This window comes from Macrotis lagotis, chromosome X (genome assembly GCF_037893015.1).
Source record: "Macrotis lagotis isolate mMagLag1 chromosome X, bilby.v1.9.chrom.fasta, whole genome shotgun sequence".
In the NCBI taxonomy this organism is placed as follows: domain Eukaryota; kingdom Metazoa; phylum Chordata; class Mammalia; order Peramelemorphia; family Peramelidae; genus Macrotis; species Macrotis lagotis.
In genome coordinates, this window is record NC_133666.1 from 540716209 (window position 1) to 540728931 (window position 12723).

Consider the following 12723-nt stretch of genomic DNA (forward strand, 5'->3'; position numbering starts at 1 on the left):
AAAGAAAATTATTGACCAATCTCCCTAACAAATATTGATGCAAAAATTGTAAATAAAATTTTAGCAAAGAGATTAAAACAAGTGAGCACTAAGATAATACATTATGATCATATAGGATTTATACTAGGTTCAATATTAGGAAGACAATCAACATAATAAATCACTAACAAAATAAACAGAATCCATATGATTATTTCAATAGATGTTGAAAAAAGAATGACAAAATACAGCACATGTTCCTATTAAAAACACAAGAAAACACAGGAATAAATGAAGTTTTCCTAAAAAAATAATAAGCAGTATTTTCCTAAAACTATCACCAAGGATTATATGAATTGGCAATAATCTAGAAACATTCCCAATAAGATTAGGGGTGCAATAAAGATGCCCATTACCATCACTCATTCAATAATTTATTTGAATTGTTAAGTTTAGCAATAAGAAAACAAAAAGAGTGACAATTAAGTGGCATAGTGGATAGAGCCCTGAACCTGGAGTTCAAATCCAGCCTCAGATGTTTAATAATTACCTAGATGTGTGACTTTGACCAAGTGACTTAACCCCGCTGCCTTACAAAAACAAAAACAAAATTGAAGAAAGAGAACAATTAATGAGGAAATAAAACTCTCATTCTTTGCAGATGATATGATAGTATACTTAGAGAACTGTAGAAAATCAACTAAAAAAGCCTACTTGAAACAATTAACAACTTTGGTAAAGTAGAAGAATATAAAATAAACCCACATAAATCATCAATATTTCTATATATCTCCAACAAAGCCAAAGAACAAAGGATAGAGTGAGAACTTATATTTACAATAACTGTAGATATCATAAAATATGTGGAAATCTACCTTTCAAGACAAACCAAGAAAATATATGAACATAATTCCAAAACACCTTTTAGAGAAATAAACTCTAAACAATAGGAAATATTCTAATTATTCATGGGGACCGATTCAAAATAATATAAATGATACCTCTTTCCAAATTAAATTACTTATTCAGTACCTTACCAATCATTCTAGAAAAAAAAAGTAAACCAAAAACACATAAAGAAAACATATTGCTTTATAAAGCTAGGGACAAAATAAAAAAATTCAGTTGGAAACACAAAAGAACAAGAATATCAAGAGAATTAATGAAAAATGCAAAGGAAGATGATCTTCCTATATATCACAACTAAAGCTATATTTTAAAACATCAAAATCATCTGGTACTGACTAAGAAAGAGAGAAGTTGATTAACAGAATAGATATAGGAAAAACAATTGTAAATGACTATGGTAATTTACTTGTGGATAAATCCAAAGATTCTAGCTTCTGGGATAAGAACTCACTTTTTGATAAGAACTTCTGGGAAAACTGAAAAATAGTATGACACAACCAAGATATAGTAGACCCACATCTCATATCCTATACCAAGATAAGGTCAAATGGGCACAGAATTGTGACATAAAATGTGATAGCATAAGTAAATTAGGAGATCAAGGAATAGTCTACCTGTCAAATCTAAGGAACAGGAAGGAGTTTATTATCAAACAAGAGATAGAAAACATTGTAAATTGCAAAATGGACAATTTTGACTACATTAAATTAAAAATATTTTTGTGCAGACAAAACCAATTCAACCACTATTAGAAGAAATGCAAAAAGCTGGGAAACTATTGTTTCCTGATAAAGGAGTCATTCCACAAATGTATAGAGAATTGTGTCAAATTTATAAGAGCAAAAATCATTCTCCAATTCAAAAATGGTCAAAAGATATGAGCAGCAGTTTTTAAATGAAGAAATTAAAACTATCTATAGTCATATAAAAATGCTCCAAATCACCATTGAATAGAGAAATGCAATTTAAAATAATTTGAGATTACATCTCATACCTATGTGATTGACTAAAATGACAAAAAAAAAGAAATGATCAGGATTGGAGAGGATGTGGGAAAACTGGAGACTAATACATTATTGATGGAGTTGTAAAGAGATACAACCATTCTGGAAAACAATTTGGAACTATTCCCAAAGGGCAATTAAACTGTGAATAACCTTTGATCCAATAGGGTCTCTAAACCATTAAGACTCTAACACAAAGAGTTCATTAAAAAACGGGCTAAGATCCATAAGTATAGAACTATTTATAGCAATTCTTTTTGTAGTGGAAAAGAATTGGAAATTAAGTGGTTGCCTATAAATTAGGAAATGATTGAACAAGTTATGCTATATGAATGTCATGGAATCCTATTTTTCTGTAATAAGTAATGAGTGGGAAGACTTTAGAAAAACTTGGAAAGAAGTGCATGAACTGATGCTGAGTGAAGTGAAGGGGTTATAAAAATGTGGAATTGAAAAGCTTGTAAAAGAATAAATGTAGATAACTACCTCTTCATGTAACTGGAAAAAATAAATAAAATAGAGAAATAAAAATTCATGTTTTGCTTTCATTGAAAGTATATTTTCTCTTAATGTTTTTTTGCTTTTTACTTCTCTTCTTATCAGTTGTACTTCACTTCCATTGTATGTTCATTCTCAATCTATTATTCTTTCTTTTGTTTCTTTGGGGAGATTTTCCACTGCAAATTCAAGTAGTCCTACTTCCTATTCAAGATCATTTTTTCTATGCATTTTGCTATAAATTCTACTCTTGTAATTCTAATTTCTCTTGTAAACCATTCAGGAACAATATGTTGTAGACACTTGTTCTGTTCATATTCCAAAGAGTCTCTATCTTTTGTAGAGTTGGATCATTTTCTTTCATTTTGCAGTATTTATTCATAGATATCTGAATTCATTTATGAGGTATGCATGGACGACATATTTTCTTCTATTATTTTATTTTTTAATGTTCTTTTTTTTTTTGGGGGGGGGGCTTGCAAGGCAATGGGAATAACTGACTTGCCCAGGGTCACACAGCTAGGTAATTAAATGTCTGAGATCGTATTTGAACTCAGGTACTCCTGACTCCAAGGTCAGTGCTCTATCCACTGAGTGACATAACTGCCCCTCTTCTATTACTAAAAAACAAAACAAAACAAAAAAAAAACTTGATTTATCAAAAATTTTATTCATTGCCTTTAAAATTTCATCCTCCTGAAATGTTTGGTACTTTCAGTCTCCTCTTATGATTTATATTCCTTATCACTTATTTTCCTGACAACTTTTCCTTTGATTGTCATTTCCTTGGGATTGGATCTCAAAATATCTCTCTCAATTCATAGATCACTACACTAAGACTTTACCTCAACTGACTTTTGGTCTGAAATGGTTTTAACTGTATGTTGGGCTCTTTCCCTCAGGTTTAATGGAGTAATGCATAACTCCCTTCACATAGGCTATCCTGTCCTAGTGACTTGTCTCAATTAGTTATTTAGTTCTTGGATCCTGCACCAGTAGTTCAGAATCTATTTTCTTTAATATTAACAATTAACGGTCTTGCATTGCTAGAGTCCTTGACAGGCCTTTGCATCTCATGAACTAAGGCACACCTTGGTGTCTTGGTATCCCTAGAGTCAATGTTTCTACAGCATTAAAGAAGGGAGAAGGGAACAGGGTTCAGGAATGTTTTGTTGTTCTTGTTTTATAAACTTACATTGCATTATGTATACGTAAATATTTAAGCTCTATACATAAGTTTTGTAAACTTATGTATCTGTACAATCTTGCTGATAGTGTTGTTGCTGGAATTGGGGTAACCAGAAAAGGATAGAAATTTGGGGTAACCAATAAAGGATAATCACTGATAGATGAATGAATTTGCAACCTCTCTGAGAATTTAAAACTGCTCAAGATTTTATTATGAAATATAGCAAAGTAAACAGGTTACAAATACTTTTCCTCCAGAAGGGTCAACAAGCACTTTAGAACAGGGTGAATAACAAAAGGTTGGGAAGAGTTGTTTGGTAGACAGAGACTGAGACAGAGGGAGATAAATAGAGATAGAGATAAAGAGAAGTCAGAGAGAGCTGACTGGACCAGCAAGAAAGAGAATAGGCCCAGAGTGGAGGTCCAACTTAGTTTTTTTTTTTAATAGCTTTTCCCCTTATCTGGGCACTGAGGGCAAAAGGGGAAATCCCTCCTCCCTTACTTGACCAAAACCAGGTAGAGGGTTGAAGGCTGGGGATTGAAAATGGGGGAAACAGGATAAAAATTTTACATTAAACAATAAAACAATAGGAGTCAATTCACATCTTAAGGGAAAGATCCTTCTACACCTTAACAAAATTCCCAGATTTAATAAAATTAAAAAATACAGAACTTGTTTCTGATTATAATTTGTCTACATTCATAATTCTCTCAAAATTTTCTGCATCATTTCCCCCCCTTAAAATTATCCAAGATGTATATTCTTCTGGGCCTTTCAGGGTCTATTTGGAGCTGAACACATTGCAGTGAGAACTCCATTGAGGCAGAGTCAAGAGAAGGATTGCTATCAGGGCTAGCCCAGCTGACTGTGGCATCCTGCTGAGGCCAGTATTGGAGATGTACAGCTGGTAACTTAAAGAAACAAAACTCAGGAAAAAAAATGGGCAAGCAAAACCAGAGAGAGATTTTAACAGAGAAAACTATTTAACAGAGGCCCAATAATTAGGAAAACAAGTAAGTCTTTAAAGACCAAGAATTACAATTTATGATCCTAAGTCAGAATCAGAATACATTTTATGAGAACATGGATTCCTGTATAACACAAATTCATTAATGGATGCCACATTAAGTTGTAACCAAAAGCTCAAGAATAATATAAACAAATGTACTGAATAATCATTTTAAACTGTACATGCCCAATAAGTAATTTGCAACAAAATTTCCTATCTTGACTTTAACCATGTTGAAAATGAAGAAAAATTCTAGTTGAAGAATGGATCTCTCCTTTAAAGCAGGTGAACAAAATAGACCAATAGGCATTTTCCTGGTATAAGCAGCCATACTGATATTTGTTTTCCCTAAGGGAACTTGTTGTGATAAAGAATCACAACCTATGTTTAAAAAAATGAAAAAAAAAAAAAAAACTAAATACTTGCCTATTGTTAAATGTTTAAAAGATAGAGTTCCAATGGCTTACTCTCATACTTAATTATGGTGCACCTGGAATGATTATGGCTATTAAGGAGCAGAGAGGGACATAAAGACATGTTTCCTTATGTATTAGATGTCCTTTACAGGCAGAAATTTCAGACAATCCTTTGAGCTAGGTTCCAGGTCTGCCAGGATTTTTCCTTAAGAGATTCTTAATGCAGTTGAGGCTGAGATTGTTCTCACAAAGGCCGCTCATTCCATATACAGTAATAAAGTCAAACCTCATAGGTTAATAACTTCACTGGAAAGTTGCTGTTGTTCTATTTTAACATGTGTGATGTCAGATCGATTATCAATATATTACAATATAGCAATTACCTATAACCAGAGGTTCAGGTGACTGGAGCACTAAGGAATGAGAGTATGCTAGGCTATGATTTGATAAAAGATCCAGAGACAAAAAAAAATCATGATTCAATTATTGCTCTTGAACCTAAGGACAGTGTTGCAAATTAAATACAATAAATAGAATTTGAGATGTAAAAAATACAACAATCCTAGTTCACATTTAGAACTGAACTTTTTATAAAAGAAACCTTTTGCAATGAATCCATTTAGTTATTAACTATATTTAAAATAATTAAACATCTCCTTTGGCTAGGAGATTGCCTATCAACTCCAGATTTCTCACATAACAATTAGCTAGAGATTTCCACAGAGAAATCTCAAATTATCACTATTATTTTATCTTCCTTTATTAGCTATGTGCATATTCATGCAAATCGTTCCAGGCTTCCCTGAATTCCCATTCTTACTAATTTCTAAAAGAACAATAGTGTTCCATCATGTACATATACCACAGCTTATTAAGCCCTTTCCCAATTGAAGGACATTCACTTAATTTCCAATTCTTTGCCACCACAAACAATCTTTTTGTATAGGTGATTTTTTACCCTTTTTCATAATCTCTTCAGGGTATAAACCCAGTAGTGACATTGCTGGATCAAAGGGTATGCACATTTTTGTTCCCCTTTGGGTGTAATTCCAAATTGCTCTCCAGAAAATTGGATGAGTTCACAGCTCCAACAACAATGCATTAGTGTCCCAGGTTTCCCACATCCCTTCCAACATTAGTCATTGTTCTTTCTGGTCATAATGGCCAGTCTGAGAGGTGTGAGATGGTACTTCAGAGATGCTTTAATTTGCATTTCTCTAATAAGTAATGATTTAGAACAATTTTTCATATGAATATGGATCGCTTTGATTTCCTCTTCTGAAAATTGCCTTGGCATATTCATTGACCATTTGTCAATTGGGAAATGGCTTGCTTTTTTTTTAATTTGACTCAGTTCTCTGTATATTTTGGAAATGAGACTTTGTCAGAAATACTAGTTGTAAAAATTGTTTTCCAATTTACATTTCTTTTGATCTTGGTTACAGTGGTTTTTGTCTGTGCAAAAGCTTTTTAATTTAATGTAAATTATCTAGGTTGTTTTTAAATGATGTTCTCCATCTCTTCCTCGATAATAAACTGCTACCTTTTCCATAGATGTGACAGGTAAACTACTCCTTGATCTTCTAGTTTACTTATAATATTGTTTTTTCATGCCTAAATCCTTTATCCATTTTGATCTTATCTTGGTATAGGGTGTGCAGTGTTGGTCTAATCTAAGTTTCTTCCAATTTTCCCAACAGTTTTTATTGAAGAGAGACTTTTTATCCCAATAGCTGGACTATTTGGGGTTATCAAACAGCAGATTATTACTGTAATCATTTCCTGCTATTGCACCTTGTCTATTCCACTGACGCACCACTCTATTTCTTAACCAATACCAGACAGTTTTGATGACTGATCCTTTATAATGTAATTGTAGAAGGCTAAGCCACCTTCTTTTGCACTTTTTTTTCATTGAATCCCTGGAAATTCTTGACTTTTTATTTCTCCAAATTAAATTTATTTACAATTTTTTAACTCATTAAAGTAATTTTTTGAAATTCTGATTGGTAAGGTACTAAACAAGTAATTTAATTTTGGTAGAATTGTCATTTTTATTATATCAGCTCAGCCTATCCATGAGCAGTTGATATTTGCCCAGTTATTTAAATCTGATTTTATTTCTTTGAGAAGTGTTTTGTAATTGTTTTCAAAAATTTTTGAGTCTGCCTTGGTAGGTAGACTCCTAGGTATTTTATATTGTTTAAGGTTACTTTGAACCAGCAAATAACAGATGCTAAGTAGATTTTACTTTCAGTCATACATATATATATACAACACTACATACCTGCATACACACATATATATTATTTTCCCTTCCATAAATGTGATGAGACATAAATTATTATACTTTCTACTTTTATAAAAAATGCCTAAATTTTGTAATTTTTTTTGTAAAAGGCCTTGTGAGTGCTGACAACATATTATTAATATTAATTTAACATAGAAAATCAGATTAAAGAATGTAATACAGTATATTCCTTCCCAGAAGAAATTAGTAAATATCTCAGACAACATAATTATATTATTCAAAAGCATAGATTCCCGCATTTCTTTACATACAATTAACCCCAATTATATGTTTTTCTTCTTACTAACGCATATAAGTTGTCAAATTTGTTACAGAGCTTTCAAATACTTTGAACTTGAAGGTGACTAAATTATTTCCTGATTTAGCATTTTTCCTTTTAAACACAAAGTGGGTCCTTTTCCTTCCAAAAAGTCTCCCAGCACCCTTTTCACAGAGGAAATCAAAGTGGGTTCCAGAGCAAACTCATGGAAACTAGACCAAAGTTCCTGCCCCATTTCTCCTCTCCACAAGAGTTGCTCTCTTCAGAATTTTTTTCTCTCTCCTAATCTTTTTAAAGCATTTTGTATGCAGGATGTGTACATTTTCTAAACCCAAGAGAATATTTAAAGTCTTAGTTAATTAACATAGGCTGAATACAATTGTCAATTAATATTTCTTTAACAAAGACAGTTCATGGGTGAGTTAGACATTTTCCCAGCTGAGTGACTAAAAAGCCTGGACCAGCTCATCTGCAGATTATTCTAAATTTGTTTATTTCCTAATTTAACCTGATTTACTAACTTGATTTAAAGGATAGCTAGCTGGTCTTTGCAATTCCCAATTGAGGTCAAATGGTATCCTTGTAAGAAGGTTGACTCAAATTTCATTGATCACTGAATTTTAAATCAGCTTTTTTATTTAAACAATTAAATCTCAAAACCTAAAATAAAAAAGAATAACATTTAACTCAGGTAAGAATAAATAACTATTTCAGATCTGAATTACACATAGAGGAGTTTTAGAAACAGAAAAGGACACAGAGACAATTCTTTTGAACAAAGGTCAAATTTAGCAAAATGAGATTCTTGACACCCTGGCTTGCACCAAAAATCTCAAATATAGAAACGTTTTCCTCATCTCTCCAGAGCAGTGGAAAGGTATGAAAATGTCCTCTTGATTTTTTTTAAATACACATAAATTCATATTATTAATTTTTGAATCATACCAATTAAGACCAGTCAAAAAAAATAATTTTAGAATCAATTTGAATTTTTTGAGGAACCTCATATGTATGTTAAAATTTTAAAATAGCCAATCAATAGTCAAAATTTCTTAATATAATTGAATGCATTCTTCTTATTTTATAAAGTTCAAATCTAGTTTACCTAATCCAGAGATTTTAGTTATTAGCACAAGTGTGAGGAATGTAGGGTGTTGATCTTCACAGGATGAGGAGGGGAGCCCTTAGGGAATCCATTACAAAAGGGGAATGGACCAGCCAATCACAAGACTGGAAGAGTTTTCCTAAACTCATTCCAGGGATAGCAAACCCCAAACTGGTTCAAACTGGTTCTCCCCCAGTCAAGAAAGGCCTAGAGATCTTGACCTAATGCTACTGAGTTTACACAATTAGGTAATTGAATATTAACCCACACTCCCTCTGTGAAGATTGGGGTTCTTTAGCATGTCATGTGTGGTATGATGTGGAGGGGGAACCAAATTAGGGGCATGTCATGGAATGGGTGGACCTCTTAGATTATAACTCAAACTCTGAGAGCCTATGAACATCCAAGAGGGAGGGGAAAGAGTTTCTGAAGACCATAAATTACCTGACTTTCAAGACTAATTCATGCCTCAAGACTAGGTGTGAGGTACTCTTATCTTGTAAGGTGTACCTTGCAAGGTTCCTTAATAAAATGTACAATTTTCTCTCACTCTAGCAGGTTTTTCTTTTCATTCATTTATAACACAAGCTTAATTAAAATGAAATCTGAATTTCCCAGCATAAGTTCATTGCTCCCCTTTTTTCTCTCTTATTCAATTGACCATATGGCAATCTGCCTGCTGAAAGGAGGTGGGGTGGGAAGGGAGGGTGGAAGGAAATTTTGTAACTTAAGTATATACATGTGCATATGGATAAATATTAATAAGTTAATTAATTAATAAAAAATAAAGCTACTGCTCCTATGACTACTGTATTCTACTTTTAGGTTTTTAACTGAATTTTCTTCCTCAGATCCTTGGTAGCTGTAGTCTATTTTCTCCTCATATTATCCTATCACTCACTTTTTACACAGCCCCCATATGCACAGTGATATTAATTCATCAGTGATTGTTTCAGCCTACTCCCATTCTAGAGATTTTATTTATTTATATTTATTATTATTATTATTATTTATTTTATTCATTTATTTTTTCAATTACATGCAATAATAGTTTTTAAGATCATTTTTCATTTTTGCATTTTCTCCCTCTTTCCCTTCCCTTCACCCTTCTCTTGACAGAAAGTAATCTAATATGACTTATACATATAACTATATTAAACATAAATCCATAATAATCATATTGAGAAAGAAGAATCAGATTGAAATAGAAAAAATTAGAGAGCAAAAAAAGCATAATACATAAAACAATTTTTAAAAATTGAACATAGTAAGCTTTGATCTTCATTTAAACTTCAATAGCTCTTTCTCTGCAATGGATGGTATTTTCCATCATAATCCTTTTACAATTATCTTTGATTATTATACTGCTGAAATGCACAAGTCGATCATAGTTGATTATCACTCAATGTTGTTGTCAGTGTGTTTACAGTGTTTTTCTGTTCTGCTCACTTCTCTAAGCATTAGTTCATGCAAGTCTTTTCAGTCTGTAGAGAATTTACTTCTTAGGGCCTTAGTCCTAATTCAAATGACTTTTGTTGAGATGTATCTTGCCCCAGATGAATTCCAGTTTCCTTTCCTTCCCATCCATACACACACACACACACACACACACACACACACACACACACACACACACACAGCACAGACAAATAGGCACAAATTTTCCAAGGACTTAACTCCTTTGGACTTCTCTATGATGCCCCTGGGGACCTCAATATCAGAAAATCTCATCATCTATAAGATTTATCAACCCTTATTCTTGTTGAGGTTTTTTATTTTTTTAGGTTTTTGCAAGGCAAATGGGGTTAAGTGATTTGTCCAAGGCCACAAAACTAGGTAATTATTAAGTGTCTGAGGCTTGATTTGAACTCAGGTACTCCTGAGTCCAGGGCCAGTGCTTTATCCACTGTGCCACCTAACTACCCCATGCCTTATTCTTGACATTTTTTTTATAGCTTTGCTCTTCTTAATCGGAAATGGGAAAAAAAATAAGAAATGGAGGCTTGCTTTCTAAAAGCTTCCATTTAAAGAAAGTTAGTCACCTGATCATTTCCCACCAGCTACACTCCTTTGGGTTTCTTTGCTCTTTTCCTTCATGCCCCCAGGAATGTTGTTATTATATTTACTTGATCTCCTACTTTTCAGCTTCCTTTTTGTTTGTAATTTTCCCCTCATTAGATTGTTAGCTCTTTGTGGGTAGGTACTTTTTTCTTTTTTTTTTATATTCCTAACAATTAGGATAGTACCTGGCATGAACTAGGTACTTGATAAATCTTTATTGAATGACAACTATAGTTTCCCCACTTTTTTTAGTTTTGGGGTTTTTTTTTGAGAACTATAACTTCTGGCTGCATACTTCTACTTTTTTATACTTATACCTACTTCTCTTCTGCATTTATTTATAAGTATTAGTATACGTATGAATAGAGGAAAGGAAACAGAAGTGGATCACACAGATTTAGTCCTTTTTGGAGTTATTTCATGGGTAGCCAAAAACAAAGAGATTATTTTCTTATGGATAAACGGGTAGCCAAAACCAAAGAGATTATTTTCTTATGGATAACCTTTTTGTGATGAGCTTATTCTCAGTTTGTCTGGTCCTTTGAATATAAGTATAATTTATTACAAGGGTTATACTCAACCTGACTTGTTGACTACATAGTAGAGAATGCCAGAGTTTATTTAGCCTACTGTAGCATTTAAGAATCCATGGTCATCTCTATAACCACATAAAGAAAAGCAGAAATACATAAAGGAAGGATTACACAAGTTTCAAGAGTTGGTGAACAGGACAGTTTATCTGGATCAATAGAAATGCGAAAGCTATCAGGAGATTCTGCTAGAAAGGTAGGTTATAGTTTGACTAGTAATGGCCTTGTGCTGCCTATGAAGTGTGACTTTAAAATAATGAGACTAATTTCCATCTATTCCTTCCAGAAGTTAGTCTTAATGCTTTGCAGATAGACATTGTGTAAATGACTTGACATTTATCCCCTGTTCTGCTTGGATTAACCATGCCTCAGCTCCTCTCCATTAGCTAGGATAATGAAGTGTGGTCCCTGCAAGATTTCTCTAGGATTTTCTTTTTCCCTGCAGTGTATCTATCCTGCAGTTATGTTTTGGTAGCTAAATTGGTTCATTAGAAAGTTAATTTTGTTGAAAAAATTGTCAATATACCAGAGGGCAAGAGTACAAGAGGATAGATTTGTATTAAAATACTGAGTAAAAGACTCTCAGTCTCTCAGGTGTACAGTAGTGCATGCAATGAGATAATCAATCAACAATCATGTTATTTCCTGCAGAATACTGTGGTAGATGCTGGGAAAGATAAAAAAATTTAGATGAAACATGACTCATGTCTTCAAGTAGCTTACAGTCTGGTAGGTATCAGTGGGGCAAGACACTAGCATATAAAATTATACATCATGTATGTATTGTTTAACATACTGCCACAGAATAGTTTAGTATAAACATTTAGTGCATTTAATAAATGTATATTAATTGATGGAGTGACATATATAAAAAACCTTTTAGCATGTGTGTACATATTTTATTTTGTTTTCTTTTTTTTTAAGACATAAGGGCTACCCTATGATTTTATTTTTTATGGGAAACTCCAAGTGAAAAAATTCTATAACAGCAGGTTAACATCTGCTCAGCAACTTAAGAATCTTTTACTTTTCTTTAGGTACTGAGGTTAAGAAATCTGTCTACCCACAGTCAGCCTTCAAGTGTCAAGAAACAGGATTTGAACTCATGTTCCTGACTCTGTGACCTTCTCTCTATCAGCTATACCACACTTGTTCTCTTATGTGTTACAGCTTTTTGTTTGTTTTTTGAAATCTAAGGGAAAACTTGTTAACAGCTGGAGCTATAGTGAAAGAAGGATCAGATACTACTTCTTGGTGAAAGCATTTCAAGTGGCCTTTAAAGAACAATTAAGAGTTTGATAAGTATATAAAGTGAGGAAGGGCACTCTCCATCCCAGGAATGTCATGATCAAAGACCCTGAAATGAATGGGTTCATTGCATTTTCAGTGGGAA